The sequence below is a fragment of the Lissotriton helveticus genome, chromosome 2_1 (assembly GCF_964261635.1).
Source record: "Lissotriton helveticus chromosome 2_1, aLisHel1.1, whole genome shotgun sequence".
Taxonomy (NCBI): domain Eukaryota; kingdom Metazoa; phylum Chordata; class Amphibia; order Caudata; family Salamandridae; genus Lissotriton; species Lissotriton helveticus.
Genome location: NC_136059.1, coordinates 245,537,497 through 245,565,222, shown reverse-complemented (window position 1 = coordinate 245,565,222; position 27,726 = coordinate 245,537,497). Strand labels below are relative to the sequence as shown.

Genomic DNA, 27,726 nt, shown 5'->3' with positions numbered 1-27,726 from the left:
TTTGTTGTGTTTTGTTTAGCTATGCTATGCTACGCTGTTTTGTGATGCTTTGGTTTTTTTGTGATGCTTTGCTTTGTTTTGTGATGCTATGCTATGTTTTGTTGTGTTTTGTTATGCTATGCTATATTTGGTTGTGTGTGTGAGGGGGGTTGGGTGTGTGTGGGAGGGTTGTGTGTGGGGGTGTTGTGCGCGTGGGGTGTTGTGCGCGTGGGGTGTTGTGCGCGTGGGGTGTTGTGCGCGTGGGGTGTTGTGCGCGTGGGGTGTTGTGCGCGTGGGGTGTTGTGCGCGTGGGGTGTTGTGCGTGTGGGGTGTTGTGCGTGTGGGGTGTTGTGCGTGTGGGGTGTTGTGCGTGTGGGGTGTTGTGAGTGTGGGGTGTTGTGCGTGTGGGGTGTTGTGCGTGTGGGGTGTTGTGTGTGTGTGTGTGCGGGGGGTGTGTGTGTGCGGGGTGTGTGCCTGTATGTGTGTGCGGTTGTGTGTGGTTGTGTAGGTGGTTGTGTAGGTGGTTGCGTGTGGGGGGTTGTGTGTGTGGGGGGTTGTGGGTGTGGGGGGTTGTGGGTGTGGGGGGGTTGCTTGTTTGGGTGTGTTGCGTGTTTGGGTGTGTTGCGTGTTTGGGTGTGTTGCGTGTTTGGGGGTGTTGCGTGTTTGGGGGTGTTGCGTGTTTGGGGGTGTTGCGTGTTTGGGGGTGTTGCGTGTTTGGGGGTGTTGCGTGTTTGGGGGTGTTGCGTGTTTGGGGGTGTTGCGTGTTTGGGGGTGTTGCGTGTTTGGGGGTGTTGCGTGTTTGGGGGTGTTGCGTGTTTGGGGGTGTTGCGTGTTTGGGGGTGTTGCGTGTTTGGGGGTGTTGCGTGTTTGGGGGGGTTGTGTGTGGGGGGGTTGTGTGTGTGGGGTTGTGTGTGGGGGGGTTGTGTGTGGGGGGTTGTGTGTGGGGGGTTGTGTGTGGGGGGTTGTGTGTGGGGGGTTGTGGTTGTGTGTGTGGGGGGTTGTGGTTGTTTGTGGGGGGTTGTGTGGTATGGGGTTTGTGGTGTGTGTGGGGTTGAGTTTGTGTGGGGGTTGTGTGTGTGTGGGGGTTGTGTGTGTGTGTGTGTGGGGCTGAGTGTGTGTGTGTGTGGGGATGTGTGTGGGGTTGTGTGTGTGGGGATGTGTGTGGGGTTGTGTGTGTGTGGGGAGGGGATTGTGGTTGTGTGTGTTTTATGTCCCTCCCCTCCCGAATGAACAATATCAGTTTCTAGCAGCGCTCCCTGTCAGGACATAATTCTGACAAAAAGTATCCCCCCACATGCTTCTGCTGTGCTCGGCATATGTTAATGTACTCCAGTGTTGCTACATGTGTCCGAAGACTGTTAGATGAGTATCAGGGGCTGGAACATATCCGTTGTTTACAAAGATATCATTTTAATAAAAATAAACATTCTTAGAGACATAATGTTATAAAAGTAATCCATTTTGAAAAAAAGCTGCAATACTAATCTGGAAAGTAGGTCTCATTATATTTCGTGTGTCAATGGGGGAATAAACAAAAGCAGAGAGTTATGTGGTAGTGTAGTTGGTACAAGATGGCGTACATGGTGGAGAGTTTAACAAACAGCTTCGTCTTTCATCCCATATTCCCTATAGCCGTAAAGCATTGGGCGTCTCCTCCCCCTGCAAGAACGTGCGCATTCTGAAAACCCGTCTACGTAAACGACGAAGTGCTGCCATCCCCTCGCCCTTTGCTGGTGGTGTCAGTGCGGTTGTGCGATGCGGCCCAGCAATAGGTTGATTTTTTTTTTCCATCATCACTCCGCACATTCACGGACAGTCTATACGCCAGTGGTGTAGGTCGGGGATTGGGACGGGCGAGACGCTTACGCTAGGGGAGCAGCTGGTGGATAGTTACTGTCGAATGGAAGGCAGGCTGGTGGAGGCTTAAAGAGAACAGCAGGGCGAAGAGAGCAAGGAGAATGAAGGGATTAATGGTGCAGGAGGGGACTGCCGCCCCCTGTGACCGTCCAAGACAGGTAAAAAGCCTCCAGACGTGCATGGGGTGCTGGGTCTTGAGGTTCCGTGGTTTTCGACTCCGCTTTGTATCTAGCCGCCATTTTGTGTTGTCTCACTCAGGCAGCACGGCGAACGCAGTGTTTTTGCTTTTTCAGCTGCTACATGTCTCTTCTGTTAAAAACTAACCCCTTGTCCTTGTTTACGAAACCGATGTCAGGGTCTGGCCGAGTTTGTTAAATCCATGTCTAGACTGATTAATCCTGGTCTTACTCCACCGTTTGGGTCCCACCATTCATTCTTACTTTATCTTATTTGACTGGCCTTCGCTATTCTCTTCGTGTATTCTCTTATTACATAAACTATCCTTTGAAGCACACAAACATGTTCTACCACCTGCAAATTGAATTACGGGCACTAGTGTTGATTAACTTGATGGGAGGAGAGCACACGGGGTCTGAAAGGAGGGTGTGTTTTGGATACTCGATGGCTTGTTTTCGAACTATTCCTATTCGTTAGTTGTATATATGTGTTCTATAAGAGACTGTGAGCCACGGAGTTAAGTGGCAGTCTCCTAAGAATCTACCTTCCGTAACTTCTTGGACAACTGTGCTTAGCTGCAGCTAATAAATCTGATTTTCTACGCCTAACAGAGTGTCTCGTGTGTCTGTCCGACAAGGCAGGTGAACCCGGAGATATTAGGCGTGCCCTGCGCCGCCCGGCCCATAAGGCCCGGTTCTCCAACTGGCGCCCAACGCGGTGCGACTTCGGTGGTAGTGATTCAGCCAGAGGGTCGTGAGGAGCTTCGCAAGAAAATTCTGGAGGATTCGTGAACCACGAGAGCGACCCCTGTATGTCGAAGTGGACCTAAGGTCTTTTGCAACGCGGCTACTCCTTTCCGACGGCTGCTGACGACTGCTGCCCTGACTGTCGCCCTGCCTTGGCCCTCTGGTGATGATTGGTATCGCAAGACGTTAGACGGACATCTGTTGGCGTGAGAAAACATTTAGTTAAGTATTTGTGGGTAGCGCCCACTCTTTGTTTTGTTTTTGTTATTCGATTAGTGCACTTATCGAAGCCGAGGGGTAAGTACGTTTTTGCTGTGACTATATTGTCTTAAACACCTTGAAGTTTGTAAAAAGTCCAGTTCATTACGAAATGCCTGTATTTAGTAAGTTTAAGAAATGTTGTTGTTTAGGTTGTTCTAGGGATTCCCAGCTAGAGGATTCTTGTCCGATTCCTCCGGTTGGAACTACCACTTACAAGCTCTATTCGAAACATGGTCTTGGTCCTATTATTTTCAATGAAACATGGATCCGATACACAAAAAAAAGATGGTGTTCTACATTGGCCACAAAATGGTAGCTTTGAGCCTGACATATTAGATCATTTAGAAGCGATTTTGTTTAAGAGGAAAGCCCAGCCGGCAATGTTTGACTCTTTCCGCCTATGGCGTAAGGAAGCCAAACAGAAAGAAATTAAACAAGCAAAGAAGGATAAGAAGGAGAAAACTATGACTATTTTACAGGCTGCCCAGCAGTTTAAAAATGATGACTGATCAGATGATTGAAGTTTCAGAAAAGACACCATCGTATGGCAATAGATAGATGTTACCCTGTGTTGCCTACTTCCCCAAAGAGTAAAGATCTTGACGAAGATCCTTTTATGTCCCTTTTGTTGAGATTACCTCCACCCTATGTATTGGCTGCTAATGCACCACCATTACAACCTGTTGTTCAACAACCTGTTGTTCAACAACCTGTTGCTTAACCAGTTATTCCGGTTCTTGCACAATTGCCTCTTCCAGTAATTCCACCTCCTTTGCCACCGACTTCTGTACCCCAGTCTTCTGTGCCTCAGTCTCCTTCACCTTCAGTTTCTTTTGCTACTAATTCTTCTCCTACCGTACTGAATACATTGTCTCCTGATCTAGTGTCGGATTCCCCTACAGCTCGTCAACGATTAGTTAACACTGTTTCCGGTCTCTTGTCACCTTTTCTCGGGCCTCTTCATTTTTCTCCTGCCTCGTCTCGAAGGCAATCTCGCAGCCAGATTCCGGATTCTGACGAGCAGATTAAGCTAGAATCTCTCGCTCGTAATTGGATCATGAGTGGTCCACAGTATAGTGCGCGCGATATTTTAGACACTTTTCTTCAGTGGAACACACCCACGCAGAGGTATGTTTTTAATGTTATGTGTAATACTCTTATCAAAGGATGGGGAGATATGGATTTGGATTTACCTCCTCAGGGTTTGTTCGAGATACAGTATCAATTTGATAAAGGACTTATTGTGGGTTCTGATGTAGAGCATGCTGTCCAAACACTTGTTACTTTCCGGTCTTCCTTTTACTCTCAAACTTCTCTTGGACCTGATCCTGCGGTTCGGCGTAAAATGAAACAATATCCTATGCTAGAAGTTCCTCCAATATGGAGAGATGCAGTTACACAAGTAGGGGCTAATCCGCCTATTCCAGGTCATTTTCAGCATATATGGGTACATGATCCTTGGAAAAGATCGGAAGTGTTGGAGCTTAAACAGTCTTTACCAGACCCTCGTAAGAATCCTGCTGGGTATTATAAAGAGTTGTCCCAGACTGTTGATGCGTGTATCATGAATTTGGCAGATATTGATTTGCTGATGGGAAATGTAGTCCCACAAGCATTATGGGCTAAGATTCGTAGGGAAGACCACGATCAAGCTTTAGGTGGTAATTGGGCTGCTATAACAGCTGCAGATGCAGGACAAATAGGTGGTGCTAAACCCGATTTGATAACAAAATTGCCTGGTAGAATAATAGCTCTAATGAAAACGATGATGCCTGCTGTACGTGTTAATTGGGATAAGTTAGCGGCATGTAAACAAAAGACGGATGAAAGTGTCTCCGATTTCTTTACTCGTTTCGAAGAAACTTTCATCAACCATAGTGGTCAAGATAGGAGTACTGAAGGTGGACAGCGATTATTCGTGGATAAATTTGTATTTAATCTACTTCCAGACTTATCGCACAAATTGAAACAATCAGAGAGTTCATGGGCCGTTTCATCGACTGCCCAGATATTAGCTACTGCTCAGTAGTAGGAGAATAGGGATAAGGAAGAAATGGATAAAGTGGAGAAAAAGACTAAAGAATTGAAAACGAAGATTCTTTTGCAACAAGCTTATCCCCCTCTTACTGGTCAGCGCCAATCGCAACAGCCTCCACAGCTTCAGAGATTGTTACAGAAACCTACGCCTTTTGTTCCGCGACCTTTGTTGGGTCCTAATCAATGTGACTATTGTAAAGAGGAAGGTCATTTTAAGATTAATTGTCTGGTTTTACTACAACGTACTGGTGGACAATCAGTGCCACGAGGCCGTGGTGGTTTTCAGTCAGCACCTAGAGGTAGAGAGCGAGGTGCGTTGTCTCAAGGACAGCGTTCCTTACCCCCGCAGAATACTATGAACTACTTTGATCAGCAGAATTCTCAGTCTGCGCAATATTATAAAGACGATTATTGTGTAGAAAATGAAAGTCCTGATTTTCACACTAGCTAGGACAGCCATAGACAAAGCAAGGGAGTCGCATCAGTTCCAGTGGATCAGAATGGACCTTATGTTGATGTTGTAGCATTGGGTGTTACAGAACCATTTCTTTTGGATACTGGTGCAATGAGAAGTTCTATCATGCATTCCAAACGCCCTGGGGCACCTTTGTCTGGCTTAACAAATGTTTCCGTAGGATTCTCTGGCGCCCCAGTTAGTAACCCTGTTTCCTGTCCTTTGCCTATTTCCATTGGTCCTTATGATTTAGAAGCTCCGCTTCTTTTTACGACTGGTTGCGGAGAGAATTTATTGGGTTTGGATTTATTGAAACGCCTACATGCCACATTGTATTGTTCCCCCTCTGGTGTACATCTTACTTTGGGTGATAAATTGACTTCTCCGATGTATTTATCTAAAGATCAACTGCCACTTGAATTGCGTTCACTTCCTGCTACACTTTGGGCTACGGGTCCGAATGATGTTGGTTTGCTCCAAATTCCGCCTTATGTGATTACTGTTAAGCCTGATGTTAAGTTGCCTCGCATTCCTCAATATAAGATCTCTAACGATGGCAAAAGAGCTCTGCTGGCCATTGTTTACGATTTAGTTCAGAAGGGTGTTGTTGAGGAGACAAGAAGAAATGTTTGCAATAGTCCCGTTCTGCCTGTTCTTAAACGTACTGATCCTTCTCAGCCACCTGTGTATCGCTTTGTGATCGATCTCCGAGAGGTCAACAAAATTGTTGTTCCTCAGTTTCCTGTTGTCCCGGATATTACTGCTTTGCTCACTAGGATTCCTGCTTCGGCAGCTTGGTTTTCGGTTATTGATCTCAAAAATGTTTTCTTTAGCATTCCTATTGCAGAGGAGAGTAGGGATCTCTTTGGCTTCTCTCTCGGAGGCCGAAGTTTTCGATTTAAACGTGCACCTCAAGGCTATTGTGAGAGTCCCTCCATTTATAGTCAGGCTTTGAAATCCCAGCTTGACGCTTTTTCTTTGCCCCCTGGTGCTACTCTCATCCAGTATGTGGATGATTTGTTAGTGGCTGCAGATTCAGAAGATGTTTGTAAAAATTCGACTGTCACTTCTGCAACATTTGTCTGATTTACATCATAATGTGTCACCTTCTAAGTTACAATATTGCCGCCAAGAGGTTACCTATTTAGGTCATCTCTTGTCGAAGGAGGGAAGGCGATTGACCCCAGAACGTATCCATGCAAATGCACGTATGTCTGTACCATCCACACAAAGAGAGGTGCGTGCTTTTCTAGGCATTACCTCTTATTGTAGACAGTGGATCCCGAATTTTTCCTTGTTGGCCAAACCTTTGTTGGCACTCTCTGAAAGATACACCCCAACCTCTTCCTTGGACTGATGAATGTCAGTGGAGTTTTTCTGATTTACGCACTGCTTTGTGTTCTGCTCCTGTGTTGGGTACTCCAGATTATAGTAAGCCTTTCACACTCTATGTTCATGAAAGAGAAGGCGTGCATTGTCAGTCCTGACACAACAATTTGGAGACAAAGGCCATGTGCCTATTTTTCGGCTACATTGGATCCAGTAGCCAAGACATTACCTAGTTGTCTCAGAGCAACAGCAGCAGCAGCGATCTCTATTCGTCAGTCTGCTGGATTGGTGTTGGATCACACTCTTATTGTTATGGTACCACATGCAGTAGATACCCTTTTGAACAGAACAAAGACGCAACATTTAACGAGAGCTCGTTTGTCTGGATATGAGTTAACGCTTTTAGCTAGTCACATACATATCAAACAATGTAATGTTCTAAATCCAGCAACATTGTTACCTGTTCTAGGTGAGAAAGATGTACAAGACCAACATGATTGTTTTCTTCGTACAGAAGAAGAAACTAAAGGCCGAATAGATTTGAAAGACACCGCTTGTGGATCCGGATGGGATCCTGTGGGTAGATGGGTCTTGTTTCAAGCTTCCTAATGGCGAGACAACAGCAGCATATGCTGTTACTACTTTGCATACAGTAGTAGAAACTGCACGCATTGCACAGAATTCAGCGCAAGCTGCAGAGTTAATTGCATTAACAAGAGCATGTGTGTTGGGAAAAGAGTGACTGTTTATACAGATAGCCAATTCGCCTTTGGCGTTGCTCATAGTTTCGGTCGTTTGTGGAAGGAAAGAGGATTCTTTATTTCCTATGGCACTAAAATACAGCATGGTCAGTTGGTAACTGACCTTCTTGAATCACTTGCCTTGCCTACTCAAGTAGCGATTGTGAAGTGCAGTGCGCATAAAAGGATCACCGATGATGTGGGTCGAGGGAATGCATTTGCAGATGAGGTAGCTAAAGAAACAGCGAAAGATGTTAAAAGTCACATGTATGTTGCAGGCCCTGCAAGATGGGTCGCAGAAGGAGGTATGTGTGAAGACACAGTAGAAAGTGTGAAAAGGATCCAGAAGGAAGCAACTGAGAAAGAATTAAGTAGAGAGAGAGTACGGGAATGTTGGACACGACGGGATGTTGGACGGAATTGTCAGAGCACCAGCGGTGGTTGTTACCAGATGCGTATGTACTACCTGTAGTTCAATCAATCAATCAGGAGTTTGTTAAAGCGCGACTACTCACCCGTAAGGGTCTCAAGGCGCTAGGGGTGGGGGGGGGGTGCAGGTTCCATTCCATCAAGGAGGGGGTCTGTTGAAGAGCCAGGTTTTGAGGTTTCTTGCGAAGATGGGGAGCGATGTTGTCTGTCTGAGGTGGAGCGGAAGAGCGTTCCATGCTTTGGCCGCGAGGAAGGAGAAGGAGCGGCCTCCCGATCTGGTCTTTCTGGTGCGGGGGACCACAGCGTAGGAAAGCTGGGCTGATCGTAGGATCCTTTGGGGTGCGTGGAATTTGAGTCGGCTGTTCAGGTATGCTGGTCCGGTGCCGTGGAGGGCCTTGTGTGCGTGGGTGAGCATCTTAAAGGTGATTCTCGCCTCGACGGGGAGCCAGTGGAGTGTGCGCAGGTGCTGGGAGATGTGGCAGTGTTTTGGCAGGTTGAGGACCAGTCTTGCGGCGGCGTTCTGGATGTTCTGTAGCTTGCGGATGAGGTTTTTGTTTATTCCGGCGTAGAGTGCGTTGCCGTAGTCGAGTCTGCTGGTGACCAGGGCGTGAGTGACTGTCTTTCGGTGTTCGAGGGGGATCCATTTGAAGGTCTTACGAAGGAGGCGGAGGGTGTGGAAGCAGGAAGATGAGACAGAGTTGATCTGGCGGTCCATTTTTAGCTCGGAGTCCAGGATGATTCCCAGGTTACGTGCGTGGTCTGTGGGGGTTGGCGGGTTTCCGAGGGCGGTGGGCCACCAGGTGTCACTCCAGGCGTCGGGGTTTGGGCCCATGATGAGTACTTCTGTTTTGTTGGTGTTTAGTTGTAGGCAGCTGTTTTTCATCCATTTGGCGACGGCTTCCATGCCTTCTCGAAAGTTGCGTCTGGCGGTGTTGGGCTCGTTGGATAGGGAGAGGATGAGCTGGGTGTCGTCTGCATATGACACGATGTTGAGTCCGTAGGTTCTGACGATGGGGGCAAGTGGAGCCATGTAGACGTGGAAGAGCGTCGGGCTGAGGGAGGAGCCCTGGGGGACTCCGCAGGTGATAGGTGTGGGGTCCGAGAGGAAAGGGGGGAGTCTGACCCGCTGCGTCCTGCTGGAGAGGAAGGAGCAGATCCAGTCGAGGGCCTTGTCCTGGATTCCTGCATCGTAGAGTCTGCGTATTAGGGTGCGGTGGGAGACTGTGTCGAACGCCGCTGATAGGTCGAGGAGGATGAGGGCTACTGTTTCTCCTTTGTCCAGTAAGGTGCGGATGTCGTCTGTTGCGGCGAGGAGGGCGGTTTCCGTACTGTGGTTTTTTCTGAAGCCGGATCGGGAGGAGTCGAGGATGTTGTGTTCTTCAATGAATGTGGCGAGTTGGCTGTTGATGGCTTTCTCGATGACTTTCGCTGGGAACGGGAGCAGGGAGATGGGTCTGTAGTTTTTGAGGTCGGTGGGGTCCGCTGAGGGTTTCTTTAGGAGGGGGTTGACCTCGGCGTGTTTCCAGTCGTCGGGGAATGAGGCGGTCGCCAGGGAGCGGTTGATGGTTTGGCGGAGCATGGGTGCGATGGTGTTGGCGGCTCTGTTGAAGATGTGGTGGGGGCAGGGGTCCATGGGGGCCCCTGAGTGGATTGACTTCATTGTCTTCAGTGTGTCTTCGGTGGTGAGGGCTGTCCAGTCATCAATCGCTGGTTTCCGGGTGTCGGGGGTGGTTGGTGAGGGTTCAGTGTGTTGGTTGTCTTCGTCGAAGTTGTCGTAGATGCTCTTGATTTTGTGGTGGAAAAAGATGCTGAGTTTGTCGCAGAGGTCTTGTGAGGGAGGGATGTCGGTAGACTCGCTGGTGGGTTGGGCGAACTCCTTGATGATGCTGAAGAGTTCCTTGCTGTTGTGTGCGTGGGTGGAGATTCTGTCTTCAATCGCTTTTTTCCTCGTTTCTCTGATGAGTTGATGGTGGGCGTTGGTGGCGGCTCTGAAGTTGTTGTGGGCTTCTGTGGATTTGGTGTTTCTCCAGGCCTTTTCGAGGCGGCGGCATGTGCGCCTGGACTCTCGAAGTTCGGTGGTAAACCATCTGGCTTTCTTGGCACGGGTATTGCTGTTTTTCTTGAGGGGGGCTATGGTGTTGGTGCTGTCCGAGATCCATCTATGCAGGGTTTGGGCTGCGGTGTTGGGGTCGTCGTTTTCCGCGATGGTTGGGGTGGAGTTGTTGAGTAAGGAGGTGAGCTGGTCATCGGTGATTTTGGTCCAGTTTCTTTGTGGAAGCAGGTGCTGGTGTCTGTGGATGGTGGGTGTTCTGAAGGTGAAGTGGACGCAACGATGGTCGGTCCATGGGAGTTCAGTGGTGTGGCTGAAGGTGATGGAGTTTCCTGTAGTGAAGAGGGGGTCGAGGGTGTGTCCTGCTGAGTGCGTGGGCTCGGTTACTATGGCGCATGGTCCAGCTCATATTAATGCAAGGCGTATATGTAAACTTCTGGCTCCAGTATGGCAGAATGAAGGTATTCCCAAATGTGCAGAAAATGTGGTGAAGCATTGAATTGTCTGTTTGATGCACAACCCAGGAAAGGTAACTCCAACTCCGGCAGGTCATTTTGCTCGCCCTACGTACCCTTTTGAGATATTGCAAATAGATTACATTCACATGGAACGTTCCAATAACCTCAAGTATGTTCTGGTGGTGGTTTGTGCCTTTTCCAGATGGATAGAGGGCTACCCCCTAAAGGACAATACTGCTTTGTCCACTGCCAAAGTCCTCTTGAAGGAATTCTTTCCTCGGTTTGGTTTGCCGCGCATTGTCTGGAGTGACAATGGGAGTGAATTCGTAGGCCAAATTATGCAGAAGGTGTGTATGGGTCTTGGTATTAGACAGAAACTCCATGCGGCAAACCACCCTCAGTCAGCGGGTATGGTAGAGTGTTATAATGGCACTCTCAAGCTCAAATTAGCAAAGATTCAGGCCAGCACAGGCCTTTCCTGGCCTGATGCCTTGCCTTTGGCACTTCTCTCAACAAGAACGACGGTCCATTCTCGTTTAGGACTTAGTCCATATGAGATTGTTTTTGGACACCCAGCCAATGTTTGGGGAGTCCCTCGACCCAAGAAGTATTCTGATTTATTTATTTATTCAAAGTTTTATATAGAGCGAACAAGATCCTTACGGATATCAGAGCGCTTCACAGAGACAGGGGTAGGGGCAGCAGGAATGGACAGAGATAATGGGAGCAATATAATAGTCACTAACATAATAGGATAACAATAACGTACAGAAAACATAGCAATATACAATCAGGTAAACAAGTAATATAAGGCGGCACAAGTCATTGATCCCACTACAGAAGGGTTCAGGTAAAACTTGGATGTGTGGATGGCTTATATCAATTTCTTAGGATAGAGAGAACACTGGGTGGGGGCATCGGGAGGGTGATTCAATAATCTAAAGTGTGTCATATATTGGTCGGTAGTAAGAGAGTAGCGTAGTAGTGTCACCATCAAGTAGGAGTATAGTGCCAAGGACAAGGTGATCAGTGGTACAAAGCGATGCAGAGTCTCTGATCCAGCACCTATAAAGTTCAGGAGATCTTGGCCAGAAGGATGGTTTTCACCTCTTTCTTGAAGAGTGCAGTGGAGGAGATAAGCCTGGTTTCAGGAGGGAGCGCATTCCAGATCCTGGGTGCCATTCCTGAGAAGGAGCGCTTGTATGTTTTTTCTTTCCGGAATCTAAGAGGTTTCAGGAGTAGATTTTTTGTACTACTATTGGATCTCGAACCTCCTGATATAGACAACTTTTGAGCCAAGTAGTTGGGTGCATTGTGGTGCACGGCCGAGTGTGTCATAACTGCAATTTTTAGCTGTATTCTGGCTTCAAAAGGCAGCCATGTTAGGGACTTTAAGTCTGGGGATATATGCGAATGTTTTCTTGAGCCAGTAATGAGTCTCGCGGCAGCGTTCAAGGAGGGTCTTAGGGGTGCTGTTGTGGATAGCGGGAGTCCGCTGAGGGCCGCAATTCCGTAGTCTATGCGAGGGATGACCAAAGCTTGTACAGCAGTTTGGAAGTCTTCGGCAGGGAGGAAGGGTTTAATTTTCCTCAGTGTGTTGATTTGGAAATTAGCTCCTTTTGTGGCTTTGGTAACGTGCTGCTGCATGTTGAGCTTGGCGTCGAGTGTGATGCCTAGGGATTTCGCAGAGTCCACGATGGTAGGTTGGACATTGAGTGCTGTTAGGTTATTGAGCCAGGTTTGGGTGGTGGAAATTTTCGCCGGGGGTGAGATGAGTAGGAACTCAGTTTTCAGAGCATTTAGTTGGAGGTGATTATCGGCCAGCCAAGATTGAGTGTTAATAAGTGTGGAATTCAGAAGTTTGATATCTTCCGGGGATTGTAGCTTTAGGTAAAGTTGTGTGTCGTCGGCGTACATATGGAATTGAACATTGGATGCTTGGAGCAAGGTGGCGAGCGGTTCCATGACTAGGTTGAACAGTGTGGGGGAGAGGGAGGATCCTTGTGGAACACCTAGATCTGCAGGCACAGGTGTAGATAGCACATTGTCGATCTTGAACTTCTGAGACCGGTTATGAAGGAAGGACGAAAACCATTTGAGAACAGTTCCCGATAGACCCATTCTAGTGCTTAGCAGCTCCAGTAAGTTCTCATGTTTGACCGTGTCAAATGCTGAAGAGAGGTCAAGAAGGATGAGGAGGCAAGACTCATTGCGATCAAGGATTTGGAGGGCGTCATCAATTATGTGTGTCATAGCTGTTTCCGTGCTATGTTTCGCTCGGAAGCCTGATTGATGAGGGTTGAGGAGGTCAAATTGGTCAATGTGTTTTGTTAGTTGGAGTTGGACACATTTCTCCAGCAGTTTGGCCAGGGTGGGGATATTGGTGATGGGACGGTAATTGTTTAGGTCAGACGGGGGCGGTGGGAGTTATTGCGAACGGGGATAGTCGGCCAGCGCGGGGGTCGTTGGAGGCGAGGGTATGTAGGGAGGGTACGTCGTTTGTAGGGTAGTGGGATGGTGGGAGGTAGACTGGGCTGTGAGAAGAGAAGGTCTTTGATTGCGTGGAAATCTTTTTGACTTGTAGGAGATCCTCTTTGACTTGTTGGAGGGTGGATAAAGTCAGGTCAGGAGGTGGATTGGAGATGGGGTTGGTGGTGAGAGCCATTGGTGAATGGTTGAGTAGTGGGCAGGAAAGCGCGCAGGGTATCGGGGGGGGGGGGGGATATGCTAGTGTTGTTGGAAGGTTCTACGGTGATAATGAGTGGGATGGCATTCAAAGTGTGGGCGGGTTTGTGGGCGAGGGGTGTGGGTGAAGTAGGGGGAGGGTGGGAGGCATAGGTAGTGCCGATAGTGGGAGACAGTGCCGGTGAGTTGAAGAGTGAGTGAAGGCTGAAGACAGTGGGGGAGACAGGAAGGTAGTGGGGGCTGAGAATAGGAGGGGAGAGAGGGGGGGATGCTAAGGTAAGGGAGGCGGTATGTTCTGTGGGACTGGTTGGGAGGATGAGAGTGTCGTGAGTGAGAGTGGGGAGGGAGCTGGGGGGGGAGAGGGATCTGCCGTGGGGGGTTGGAAGGGGGGGGGGATAAGCTCCGGACGGTGGTGTGTTCAGATGGTGGCGTGTTGTGGGTGGGAGTTGTTATGTCAGGGGGGAGAGGGATGGGAGAGGTACGAGTGGGGGGTCAAAGGGGTAGTGTTAGAGGGGCGGCTAGTGTATGAGGTGGAGAGATTTGTGACTGCGCTTGGGGAGTGTGGGGCGGTAACAGCAGGTGGGCGATTGACTAGGGTGCTGGGGGTAGAGGTGAGGTGGGTGTGGATCCGACGTTGAGCTATGTTAGAAGTGTTGTGGGTGGGGGCTGCGACGTCAGGGGTGATAGTGCTGGTGGAGTTCTGGGTGGAGGTCCGCAGCTTGGAAAGGTGCTCTTTGAACTTGGGGAACAGGTTGTCTAGTAGTTCCAGGTTCTTGTCCGTGGATTGAATTAGGACAATCCCGTTATTGTAGATAGTAATGGTAGTTCCGCCAGGTAAGAGTTGGGAAGGTGTGATAGAGAGAGTTAGGCCATGAGTTGTTTTCCTGGGGTGGAGACGGTGAGTATGGTTAGGAACGCTTTTCTCCATTGGGCTCTGCGTGAGGTGTGGAAGATGATATCAGTGTTCAGGGCTCCACTGCCCGGTGAGAAGTAGGTGTCGGCAAAGGGTGTTTCAGGGTGCGACCTCAAGAAGTTATGTTTAAAGCGTTTAGCGGCTTTTTTGGTGAGAGTGGAAGGGTAGTTGATTCTAAATGTGTGTTTACCGATGAGATCCATGTTAGGATGGCTGTAACGTTGGGTGTAGGAGAAAAGACGACAATAAAACTGTCAGCCGTTTGTTACAGGGCATAGGAGTGACACTAGTGAGTGGCCAGAAGTAGCCAAAAATATAAGGAGGTAGCAGTCGGTGCAATCCAGGAACAAACAGTGCGTAGGTGCAGCTTACACAATGTACACTATATGTGAGGTAGCAATCAGCTTACACCATGTACAAAACATGAGAGGTAGAACCGGTTAGGTGGAGCCAAATTTACACATCATAATGTAAGAGGTAGCAGCGGTGTAAGCTAGGTGTAGAAAGTGGCTGGGTGCAGCTTACATGACTAAACGAAGTAAATGAGGTAGTAATAATCAGTGCAACATAGTGGTAAAGTGAGATGAAAGTAGCTTACAATAATGAACCAAATAAATGAGGTAGCGAACAGTGAATGATAGGGATAAAGGTGAGAAAGGTGCAGCTTACAACATATACAGTATACAAATAGGGCTAAACTACTAATGAATTACTGGATCCAATATAGGTGCAAACAAATTACTGCAATAACAAGTATGACACTAGTGAGCAGCCGGTAGAATATGAGGTAGCAATCAGTGCACTGTCGGTGGGGAAAAGTGAAAATGGGTGTAGGTTACATAAAATGTAGAATACCAATAGTAATATAATACTGCAGTAAAAGGCAGACACTTAAGCACACCAAGAACACCAGGTTACATAAAGTGTAAAATACAATAGCAATATAATACTGCAGTAAAAGGCAGACACTTAAGCACACAAAGATTTAAATACAGAGCTATGAGTCTGTGGTACCGATAGTAAATAATAGTCAGAAAGACTAGTCCATGATGGCCGCCAAAGAGAGAAAGAGTAGTCTAAAAATGGCCGCCAAGTAGGGAGGATAGAGTCATTAGTCCTCTTTTAGTTGTTGCTGTTTTCATAGCAGGGCAGAGCAGTTTCAGATTCTATTCCGGCTGGCTCAGGGTCCTGCATTCCATGGGGAGTCTTCTCAGTTTTGTTATCTAAAGTGGATTTGCTGAGGGGCCTCGTGGGTTCAGGCGGTACAGGGGGGGATTGAGTGCTCAGTTTATGGCCCCGGCCATTTTGAACAAAAGAGGTTTTTTCAAAATGAATGAGTAAGAAAACGAGTGGGGCAAAATAAGTAACTAATCCAGCAAAAACGATTGGGGCACAGTAAATACCTTTATCAGCCTTCACTTCAGCATGCGTACTGCAAACCCCGCCGCTGGGGCAAATAAGATCTTTTTTTGCCAGCGTTTGTATGCTTTTTTTCTTTTATTTAGCACGTTTCCAGGGGGGGGGGGCATTGCTAATAGATTCCTTGCTTCCGAGTTCAGCCACAGCGTGCTCATTCCAAGGACCGCCGTGCCGTGCACTGGCCGACCCGCTGCCCTACTCCTCCATCCAGCCCCGAAGCCCTAGGATGCTCCGTTGCCATACAATCCCTCCAGCTCACTGCAAGCATGCAGACCGACGGGAGAGGGGGGTCGGGTGCACCTCTGCTGCTATCCGCCCAGCCCCCGACCTCCACCGCAGGGGACAGCCTCCGCTGTCTCTGTGGCGCTTTGCCGCCCTCTGTAGCGCTTCGCGCCGGGACTCTCGGAGGTCAGAGGCTACCAACCGCTCCGCTGTTTCGCGGCGCCCCCAAGCAGCAGCAGGCAGCGCCTCACAATGCCGCCCTCTGTAGCGCCTCACAGTGTCTCCCGCAATGCGCCCACAAGCCTTAGCAGCCAGCGCCTCACCATGCCTCGAGGCTGCACACTCCAGGCAGCACGTCAGTGACTGTGACCCCGGTGGTCAGTCTCCAGGCGTCCTCCCCGCGACCGGCGTTCTCGAGCAGTGGCGGGCAGCGCTTCCCATCTGACCCCGGCTTGCCCGGTCGATGCTGCCGTCCCAGCAGGCAGTCTCCTGGCGGTCGGCGCTCACGGGCCGATCCTCACGTCGTGCAGTCACGCCAACATCCGCAGCAGGCACTCACTCCACCATCGTCCAGGAGTCCGCCGAAGCTCCGGAGAGAATTGCAGGGGTCCAGTCGCCAGAAGTTACAGGTACGTGAAAAACAGACGATAAATCCAGTTCCTTTTTCAATCCAGTTACTTGATGTAAAACCAGTTACTCGTCATACTCCAGTAACTTGTTTTTATGGCCAAAGATGCGTGCTATCCGGGATAATTCCATGTACAGGGATCCCCAGCACTAGGAGCTCCGGACTAGAGCTCCTACCAGGCGGCCATCTTTTGAACTGATATTCCGTATCCATTGTTGGTTGATTACTTGCATGACCTCACCAATAAATTACGTGTTATTCGTCAACAGGTCCAAAACGCTTTGCCAGAGGCTTCCTCGGATCCAAGACATTCCATTCAACCTGGTGATTATATCTGCATCAAGAACTTCCAGAGGAAAAGGAATCTGGAACCTCGTTGGGGGCCGCCACGACAAGTGCTCTTGACAACACGTACAGCCGTGAAAGTTGTGGGGAAAAAGAACTGGATCCACGGCGTGCACTGTAAAAAGGTTCCCTTGCCTTTACCTTATGACCAGTGGGTCCGAGAAGGCTTAGGTGACGACGAAAGTGAGAAAGTACCCAGATTTGTACCATTCAGTAGTGCACGCCTGGACAGGACAAGTTCTGAAAAAGAAGACGACGTGTTGCAGGAAGCCGTACCACTGCATTTGCGACTGAACACGTCAGATCCAGAGACTCTGTTTCGAGATCAAACGATACCTGGCAAGACACGGTACAACCTAAGACCAAGGACAATTAAACTTTGTGTTTTGTAATTTTGTTTTTATTAAAAGACATTCCTTTTCCACTATCCATCAAGTTGCAGGGTCACGGTATGAGTCTTAGGCTGTGACCTGAATAGTGACTAGGTCAACAGGACTTGCAGTGTCATAGGATGGCTAATAATCACAGCCAAGTGATCCAGGAAGATTACCGTGAGCAACCCCTTTAGAGAAATGGATAACGAAGTGGAAGGGGGTGATATTAAGATGATAAAAAGAAACCATTATAAGAAATTACTGTTTAGTCATTGTGGCGTAGCATTATGCATTCTAGTATGTTTATGTAGCTTATTAGCTTGTGTAGGATGGATTGTCCACACTATGCAGCCAACACCTGCTCCTACTTCTGTCTCTTTGCTTTCTGCTACTACTATTTCCCCGCACAAATTCTATGCACTCCCAGACCATGAGCAAATCAGGAGAACAGAATATCTCAACAACTCGTTCATCCAGTTGTTACATCAGCAACCACTGGTAGTTAATACTACTGACTGTTGGGTTTGTGGGCTCATGCCCCATAATACAGAGAGAGGGATGCCGTACTTAGTTCTCCCGTTTTCATATGAAGGTTCTGCTTGGGCTTATCTGGCTATGTTTTCTAATGCATACCAGAATCAACTCCGATATCCTCCTGGTGGGTCATATAATGGTGGAGTAGATTTTAGTCACAGTCCTTTGATAAAGGGAATAGTGACTATGGCAAAAATTGCTGACATTAGTAAGATTCCCATCGATGAAAAACGAGCATGTGATGGTTGGAATGTGACTTGTTATATTACTAGCCTCACTGATAAGGTTAAACAGAGAATATCTTCACCGATTTGGACTATAACTCATAAAGGTAACTTGTGTTTGCAAATAAATGGCCACTACACTAAGATCAGACAGGAAAAGAGTAGATCATACATCACCTAACATAGAGCAAACAGACCACGATCGAACGGCTCACAGCTGGAAGAGCCACATTTTAAGACTTTTCCTAAAAGTCAGGTCTGGACTCTGTCTAATAGAGAGAGGGAGGCTGTGCCACAATCGTGAAGCAACCACATGAAAAGATCTCCCTCCTGTCCGAGACAGTCGCACCCTAGGAGTGAAGATCAGAAGTTGTAATGAGGATCTCAGGTTAGATAAGGCTGAAATCTGTCCCTTAGATAGGGTGCTCCAATCTTATGAAAGGCTATAAAAACCAGAACCAGGGCCTTAAACTGAATTCTTTTACGTACAGGAAGCCAGTGAAATGAGGACAAGAACTGGGTGGTATGAGTTCTGGAGCCTGCCAAAAAAATGGCTCTGGCTGCTGCATTCTTGATCATTTGTAGCCGGCCCAAAATATATTCAGGTAGGCAGAGATACAAAGAGTTCACATAGTCCAGTCTAGACATTATTAAGGCCTGAACCACTGTCTTCCTGTAAGGGATGGAAAGCAAAGGGAGAAAGTTTCGCGACATTCTCAGCAGCCCAAAGCATACTCCGGCTACCGAATAGCCTTCATGGAGAGAGTGGAGTCCAGCTTAATTCCCAGATTCTTCACCGTAGAGACGGCTGACACAGGGGGGGGGGGACATATCCTGGGGCCACCATTCAAACCAAGTGTCGGGTGGCCTAGGCCCAAAGAAGATAATCTCCGACTTCTCTGAGTTGCATTTAATATAGTTATAACTCAGCCAAGAGAAGACTTTAGATAGGCAGATGTTGATTAGATTGCCATCAAACTCAACTCCTTTCTCGCAGGTGAACAGCAGCTGAGTGTCATCAGCATATGACACTATTTTGGCACCAAATTCCTCAGCGAGAATGGCCAGAGGGGCCATGTACAAGTTCAACAATGTGGGGCTCAAGATAGAGCCTTGAGGCACCCCCACATTCAGAGGAGGGATCACCGCAGAGAAAGGAAGGGTCCAGATGGTTTGAGAGCGATTGGCGAGAAAGGATGTTAACCAACTCAACATAGTGCCTCCTATACCGCTGTTGCTAAGTCTTTGCAGTAATCTTGAATGAGGCACGGTGTCGAAGGCTGTGGAGAGGTACAACAACACCAAAACGGCCTTGCCTCCTCTATCCAATGTAGCTTTAATGGTTTCTGCCACTTCCAGTAGAGCCGTTTCAGTGCTAAAATTGGCTCTGAAACCTGACTGGCTAGAGTGTAACAGTGCATTAGTCTCCACGTAATTTGTTAGGACCTGGTTTACAAATTTTTCTAGGACTTTCGAAAAGAACGGCAGGAGGGATTTAGGCCTGTAATTACAGGCTACCTCAGGATCCGCCGTCGGTTTCTTGAGAAGCGGGAGGATTTTAGCATGTTTCCACAATTGTGGCATTGTTCCATCTCGTAGAGCGGTGTTCAGGATAAAGTTCACGCAGGGATTAATCACATCCACCAATGAGGATAAAATCTTCGCTGGGCAAGGATCAGTGGGTAAACCGGATTTCAATGTTTTCATGAACACCGAAAATTGTTCTAGAATCAGCTCCGGGAACTCCCTAAGGAGGGAACTAGAGCTGGGGCCCATCGCTAGATGAAAGCCCTCCGCGTCCTCCAACCTGTAGAAGGAACTTCAAAAGAATCCTGAATCAATTTAATTTTTTCATAGAAAAAGAGGGCCATTCGTTCCGTCCAATCACTTGTAGGTCTAAACGGTTGACTTAAAGCCGCTGGGGAGGTGAAGCTTTTTACGACGTTAAACAAAGTTTTACTTTTATTAGCCGCGAAGTCAATTTTTGCTGATAGGAAGAGTTTCTTTTCCTCACAGACTTTTCTATAATGAGTTTTCAAGGCCAATTTGTAAGTCAGTTTATCTGAGGGATGATAGTTCCTCCGCCACTCTCTTTCGAGATGTTTGCAGTACCTTTTACTATTCCTTAAGGCCTCCGAGAACCAAGGGGCTGAGACTCGCGTAGTTTTTACCGTTTTTTTCGAGGGAGGAGCCAACTCATTGGCTTGTTGCTGTAACCATCCCTCTAAGTTCATCACATCTTGTTCCAGATCACCACTTAAGGGAATCGGCTGCTGTCGCAGCGCACGCTGGTTGGTCTCAGGTGTCATCAGGTGAAAAGGCCTAACACAGTGACGAACCTGGATTGTGTCCGGTACTTGGTGCCTTGCAGCGTCTTTACAAATTTTAAAATTAATCAAAAAATGGTCAGACCAAGTTAAAGCTAGGGGGGCGTCCATAAAAATCTGATTGGAGGAAAACACCTGGTCTAATATATGCCCTTTGTCGTGCGTAAGAAGGCATACGAAGGGGGTCAAATAAAAAATGTCGAAAGATTCGTACAGTCTTAAAGGATCGGGCTTCGAGGGATCATCCATATGGATGTTAAAGTCCCCCAAACCATACACTGGCTGTATTTAGTTGCAATGGGGGAGATAGCATGGCTAATAGAAACCAAAAATTGTTTCGCCAATTGGTGGCCGGTAGATTACTACTCCTGCCATAGATTGGTGGGCCGAGAGTGACAGGAGAAAACCCAGACTCTCTGCCCCCTCTATCTCCACATCAGCTAGAGGAATACAAGTGAAGGCGCTCCTATATATAATGGCTAACCCCACGCCTCTCCCCACAGGACGATCCTTCCTCAGAATCTGATAGCCCATGGGGATTGCATTGGCAATAGTGGGTTTTGAAGCATCCGTTAGCCAAGTTTCAGTAAGAAATAACAGATCAGGGGGAGGAGTCAGTTAAAAAAAAATCAAACTTCCAATTCATGTTTCTTTAAGGAGCGAACATTCAGTAAAGAAACTTTCCAATATGTGTCTAGAGCACATCTGGTCGAGGTGATCATATACCACTTGACTTTGTGCTCTCTAAGAAATGGCCAAGATGACCATTCACACTTTTTACACCTCAGGGGGAAATTGTTCCCCATCCTCAATAAGTGGGGTCTGCACACCAAACCCGTGGCGTGGTTTAGCAGGTCCTCCCTGCCATAAACAATTACCTGGGAGGGATCCAGGCCTAAACCGGCAGCATGGTCGGCCCGGACCCTTCCGGGATGCGGACGGGCGCAGAAGGGCTTGCCTTAGGCGCGCCTGCTGCGCGTTCGCGCCACGTCCTGTTTTGAAGGGGCCAGCTTCAACCACTAGACCGCGCCGAAGTGAGGAAAGTGGCGGCTAGCAGTCTTAGAGCTCTGAAGACCGGTTCAATTCCCCCTCCCTCCAAATTCAAATCCCAAAGTAAAAATTTTACACACAGCAAAGTATTTCACCAGAACAAATTAAAACCCAATAAAGTGCAGAGTGCACTCGATTTTTAGCAGCAAGTGAGGTATGATGTTAATCAGTGCTCGAGTTAGCTTCAACTAAGGAGCTCGTGCCGCGTCCCGTATTGAAGGGGCCAGCATACCCCCTGTAGTGGGTTTGGAGCCAGGACAGGAGAGGAGGACATCTGTGCACTTTAAAGGCATGTCTTTGAAGTCTTCCCCACTTCAAAGGCGCCACTGGGTATACGTACTGGACCTTAGACACGACCTATTCAGTAAGCTTCTGGACCTGTGGTGATCTGTCGGGACAAAGGACTGTTGTGCTGCTAAATGACTGCCCCTCTGCTGGACTGCACTCTGCAGGACTCCTGCTTTGATGTGCTGATCTGCTGCCCTTTTGCTTGGGAGAGGAGGACTGGACTTCCACCTCTCAAACCCAGAGTAACTCAAAGGGCTACTTGGCTAGCATCATGATCTAAAGCCTCAGGGACGTAACAGGCTTCCAACCTACTTCCTTCTGCACATGGACTCTGCCATCTGGGAGTCTACTCTACCAAGTGTTGCCACCCCACCTAAAGAAGTGGGCTTAAGGTGCTTACCAGTGAACAACCGCATCTCCTCTGTTGAGTAACGCATCCCATAGCAGACCCGACGTATCTCCCTGGGTGAGCGGCGCATCCCCGAACAGAACCACTGCATCGTCGCTGCTACATGGATTGGACCCATTGCAAAAGGTTTGCATCACCACTGCATCCCGGATCTTGAGACATATGCACTGCCTTCGGAACCACCACTGTGCAACGCTGTCCCCAGGGCAGCTTCTCGCCTCTCTTGTGGACCGCAGTTTCGCTGCCGCTGACAAAACTCTGCATTGCAGCTTCACCGTTCATCTGAACAGATTGTGCATTGCATCCCAAACACTGGATTTCACATCGCAAGCCCTGTTGATGGAATCCTGACGCCGACGCAACAGGACAGCGCACCGCACATCTCCACACATCTCGGGAAGCAACGCATTGCTTCAGCTGGACAACACATCTTCGACACGGATCCACACAATGCTCCACAGCCAGAATTTAAGGTACTCTGTTCAGCGGGCCTAACTGGGTCCCTGTAGCCAGCCCACACTCCATCGCGGTTGGCCTCAACTTGTGACTTTGTCCCAGTCATGCGCAACCAGATATCTCAAATAGCGCTTTGTGGTTTATAGCGCTATTTTCCACAATAAACTTTAAAATTCAGTTCTACTAATTGTATTTTTATTATTTTGGTCCTGTTTTATTTATTACAATGAAGCTCCATTTTTATAACCTGGTGTGTACCTTACGCTGACTAGTATTGTGGTCATTACTTGACCAGGGTTTATATCCCAGGCAATCAGAGACCCAATTTCTAACAGGAGACATTAAAAAAAGTGACCATAAGTTACTGCAGAATTTGTATTAAGACCTTTCATCGGCCTTTGATCTAGTCAACCGTGGGAAACTCTGGGCTATTCTAATCAACATAGGGATTGACCCCCCACTGGTAAACTACTTAGCAGCTCTGCATCAAGATCTGCGGGCCACCATTAGAACCAACAGTGAGGGTAGAACTACCAGTTCTTTTAAATCAAAACGAGGAGTTAGGCAGGGGTGCATCTTGGCACCCCTCCTATTCACCCTCTACATAAATTCCCTTGAATTAACTCTGAAAGGGTCCACTTCTACGCGGACGACGCGGTTCTGCTCACCCGTACTGGGGTAGGGCTGCAGAGACTCTTGGACGACTTTGGGGTATTTATGTCCTCCTTGGATCTACAGGTAAATAACAACAAATCACACGTCATGGTTGCGGGGAGGCGTTCCAAAACTGCAAAGCTTGGAAGGTTTCTTTGCAATAGTGAAGTAATTTCCAGGGTTCCGGTTTTCACCTACCTGGGTGTCCTTTTTGATGAAAGGGGCACCTGGAGACCTCAACTAAATGCAAAAGGTTTAGCTGTCACCAGAACTAACTCCGCTCTAATGAGCTTTGCTAAATGCTTGGGATCACGCCCTGTAGAAGCACTGTTGGCAGTTTATAAATCTAAAAGCCTTTCCATAGCTAGGTACGGTGCCTCCATATGGGGCTACCTGCCACAAGATAAACTCCAGGTGACAGAAAATAAGTTTCTTAGATCCCTTCTAGTAGTCCCCCAATCAACCCCAGTGCTATCAGTCCATACTGAGGTAGGACTTGGCTACATCAGTGATCAATTACAGCTAGCACCCCTGACCTGCTGGGCCAAGACCTGGTTGAATTCCGACATCAGTTTAAACCATGCTATCCTCAAAGACTGCATGGCACTGGACAAAGTCAACAAAATTCCATGGTTGGCTTACATCAAAAACACCTTTTTTAAATTGGGGAGACCAGAACTATATCTTGCCCCGAGTACCATCAAGAAGGGTGATGTATTGTGGATTAAGAACAATTTTCTGGAACGTAGGGTGATGGAACGGGAGGAAATAGAGGTCCAAAAACCAGGGGTCAGGGCTAACTATATACTTCAGACCACCCCTAAACTGGAACCCTATTTGTCCATTGTGACTCGGCCCTACCATCGTAACCTCCTTGTGAGATTTAGACTTATTATTCAATATTCTCTGGGGAATTACCCAGTATGGGGAAAACACGATACATCTATCCCCTGTAGCTGTGACAGTTTTTCCGAACAGACACTGATGCACTTTATTATGTTTTGCGGCCATTATGATGAATGTAGGAAACAGTTTTAAATACCATTTTAAGAGATGCAGGGTTTATACAAGTCTGTCCCGCTCTCAGTTATCTACAACTTCTGAGTAGCACCAGAGATTTCAATTCGAACTTGATATACTCCACTGAGGAAGACGAAATATCTGCAGACAACATGTACTGGAGTGTTCCCCAGCAATCACGCAGCGTGTCGAGAGCTCGTAAGGATCTGCTCGGCTTACACCTTGTGACAGAACTAGAGTATCTAGGTATGCGCGTTTTGAATGGCAGGACCAACGAAGATCGTCCTCCGAAAAAAACTTACTACGGTCCACATTCTCATTGAACGTTGGATTACACAGTTGTAAGCCTACCATTAATTCATTTAGTAGAATCCTTCTACATTGAATACACGCCCTTGAGTGACCATGCGATGCAGCACATTAAATTTAACCTCCGTACGGAAAGATTCCAACCATCACATATACTGGAGTGTCACCTAAGCACAATTAACCAAAAGCGCATTAATTGGTCGGAAGCAAATAAAACGGTCTGGTTTTCAACAATAAAGGCCACAATGAAAGATGTGGGTGATGAGCCAAAGAATAATATCCAGGCATGGAATCTTTTTCTGGATAAATTGATGACAAAAATGAAATTACCGGGTAAACAGGCCAAAACAGTAAGGCTCAACAGTAAACTACCGAAAACACTACTAGAACTAAAGAGGACTTTACGAAGAACTCAAAAGAAGCTACAGATGCAGGATAAAGATGCGCAGCATTGGGACACTTTTTACGCGCAAAGACGACTATATAAAAAGATGGTCTGGGAACACAAAAGGAAGGCTAACGACAATTTCTGGACTAATTTGCTGTTTAGCTCAAAACTTTCGAATTCGAACAAATTCTGGACAATTGTAAACGAACAAGACCGCGCAATGTATTGACCTCAAATGTCCAGGAATCCGAATGGGTCACCTTCCTCTGTTCCAAGTTTAAAGTTCACCGAGCAACAGCCATCGGGAATACACAGCTATCATCGTATCAACAAATAAGGACACTGGAAGAAGCCTACACCAGTCAATCACCAATTACTAGCCAGCCTAAATATCCAACTTCTGTCGCATCATACGGAAAAAAATCCGTTGAGGAGATAACGAAAATAATCAAGAGGGGCAAAAGTAACGGGGCCCCTGGGCCAAACGGCATACCGCAAGCTGCTTTCAAACATGCACCGGAATACTGGAGCCCATTGCTTGAGAAACTCTTTGCAGACATTCAAACATACAACCTAGTGCCTGAGAGCTGGCATGGTTCCATCACAATGCCAATATATAAGGGCGGGGAGAGATCCAACCCTGCCAATTACAGATTAATCGCCCTGCAGGACGTGGAAGCCAAATACTTTGCATCGCTATTATTAGTTGATCTGGTAAAATGGTCAGGAGAGAGGTACTTGATCCCACTTAACCAAACAGGATTCAGAGAAGGGATCGGAACTATAACAAATATTTTATCCATCTCCATGATCGCAGAAAAATGTAAGCGCATCAAACAGGATCTGAACTTGTGCTTCATTGACCTTCAAGCAGCCTTCGATAGTGTGGACAGGAACCTATTATGGGCGAAATTAAGAGCCTGGATGATTCCTGAAAACTTACTAAGGGGTCTGCTGCTATTTTACTCCGACACCTGGACGCAAGTAAGGCTAGGGGATGGGTCACGACTATCAAAAAAAGTGAGTACAACATCTGGCTTAAAACAGGGATGCGTCCTGGCTCCGCATCTGTTTAATCTATTCATTTCGGACCTCTCAGCAAAGCTAAACGGATGTAACGCCCACCCGCCAAAATTAGGCGACCTACAATTGACACATCTGGCTTACGCCGACGATATCGTCCTCATGAGTCAGACAAAGGTTGGCTTATCAAGACAGCTATCGGTTCTATCAGCTTTTCTGTCTGCAAATAATTTGGCTCTTAATTTCTCGAAATCTAAAACAATGCTAATTACCAATCGGCATATAACGTCACACAATGTTTGGCTAGAAGGACAACAGCTGGAAAGGGTGACAAGTTACAAATATATGGGATATTACATCGACGACAAGCTCACTTTAAAGGCCCAGAAAACTTATTTAACATATAGATCAAGAGCCTTAACATTTGCTCTTAGTACTCTATCGAAAAAGCTGGAAGGTCCTTCCTTAAAACCTTTACTTACAGTGATTGCCAACAAAGCTCTTCCAACCCTAGCCTACGCTAGTGTAGCAATGAATTGCAAGGACTCCGTTCTCCTTAACAGTTTAATTACCAAAATTTACAAACAGGTACTACAACTGCCGAACTCTGCTTCACCAGCACAAATTCGCTTAGAGTTTGGACTAAAGAATGAAAGCTTGGGACGGCTTTACTCATGCCTAAAGGAGTGGTATCGGATCAAAAAGAAAGCCGCAGCTAACAATTTGAACAGATATCTATGGCAGGAATTAGAAACACAAAAAAAAATCAGAAGCAAACCAATATCTGACTAGTGCATTGGAGATAACATGCTTCGCTAATCTTTGGGACAAAAACTTGCCATTTTCATCATTCAAACAGGCACTAAATAAGGCCGTAAAACTTCACTCTCTGATTATGGACAAAGGCATTTTCTCACATCGCTCACACTCTTGGACCCTGATCAATAGTTACAGATCCTTAACCCCAGCGGCTTATCTGGACGCAACATACTCTGTCTTTATCAAAAGAAAGCTGATGGCATTGAGGTTCGGCAAATTTCCAACATTGGCCGACGAGCCAGCCTGGAAACATACAGAATCCGTCTCTTGCCGCCTCTGTGGGCATGTAAAAGAAGATCTTATTCATATAATATGTATCTGCAAACCATTGACAACGGAGCGAAGGCGCTTTCTAAGGAACATATTCCTGGCAAGGAAACTACGAACTTGTAGGACTGCAGTAATTGGCTGTCTGGACGCAACGTCACCACAAACTAATTGCAAGATCGTAAAGTTCTTGCAGATCTTTGAAAAACTTGTGAACGCAATGTAAAGACTAAGATTTTGTTTTATTTTTTTACTAATTTTTTAGTTATTCGTTTAATTACAAGTATTAGGTTTTAAAGAGATGACTAAACTCAATGATCAAAATTTTAATTTAAGCTGAGATAAGGAAATGTGTTGTATTTGACCTTTTTCAATGATTACATTTTAAATATGCTTAAGACCGATAATGGACATTTTTGTTAAGGTTTTAATTAACTGAACAATAAAATAAATACAAAAAAAAAAAAAAAAAAAAAGTGTAGCACCAGAGTAATATTTGGGGTCGCAAGTTTTTTAGTCACAGCTATGCGTATTAAGTCTAAAAATTTGAAGTTAAATAACCATTGAAATCTGCTTTTACTCACTATTTGTTAATTCAACCATGAAATGCTCTAACTAATGTAAATATATGAATTTTTTTTATAATGTTTTATATGAAATGTTTTTAATATACGCACTGTTGATTTTATTTGAGATGGTATTGCTTTTATGATTTTAACTAATCGAATAAAGCTTGTATTGACTTGACTTGAATTAAGACCACCTAACACTTAGTGGTTAAAGAAACAAAGCACGAAAATAGTGTGATTGCTGACAAATGTATCATTAACCAGAAAGCAGTTCGGTTTCTGCACT

General features: G+C 46.9%; 1 protein-coding gene across 1 annotated transcript in view; it reads right to left on the bottom strand.

Moving 5' to 3' along the window:
* The window catches only part of HAUS1 (HAUS augmin like complex subunit 1), a 338,749-nt gene that overhangs the window by 90,417 nt on the left and 220,606 nt on the right, over positions 1-27,726 (bottom strand). The window lies entirely within an intron of this gene.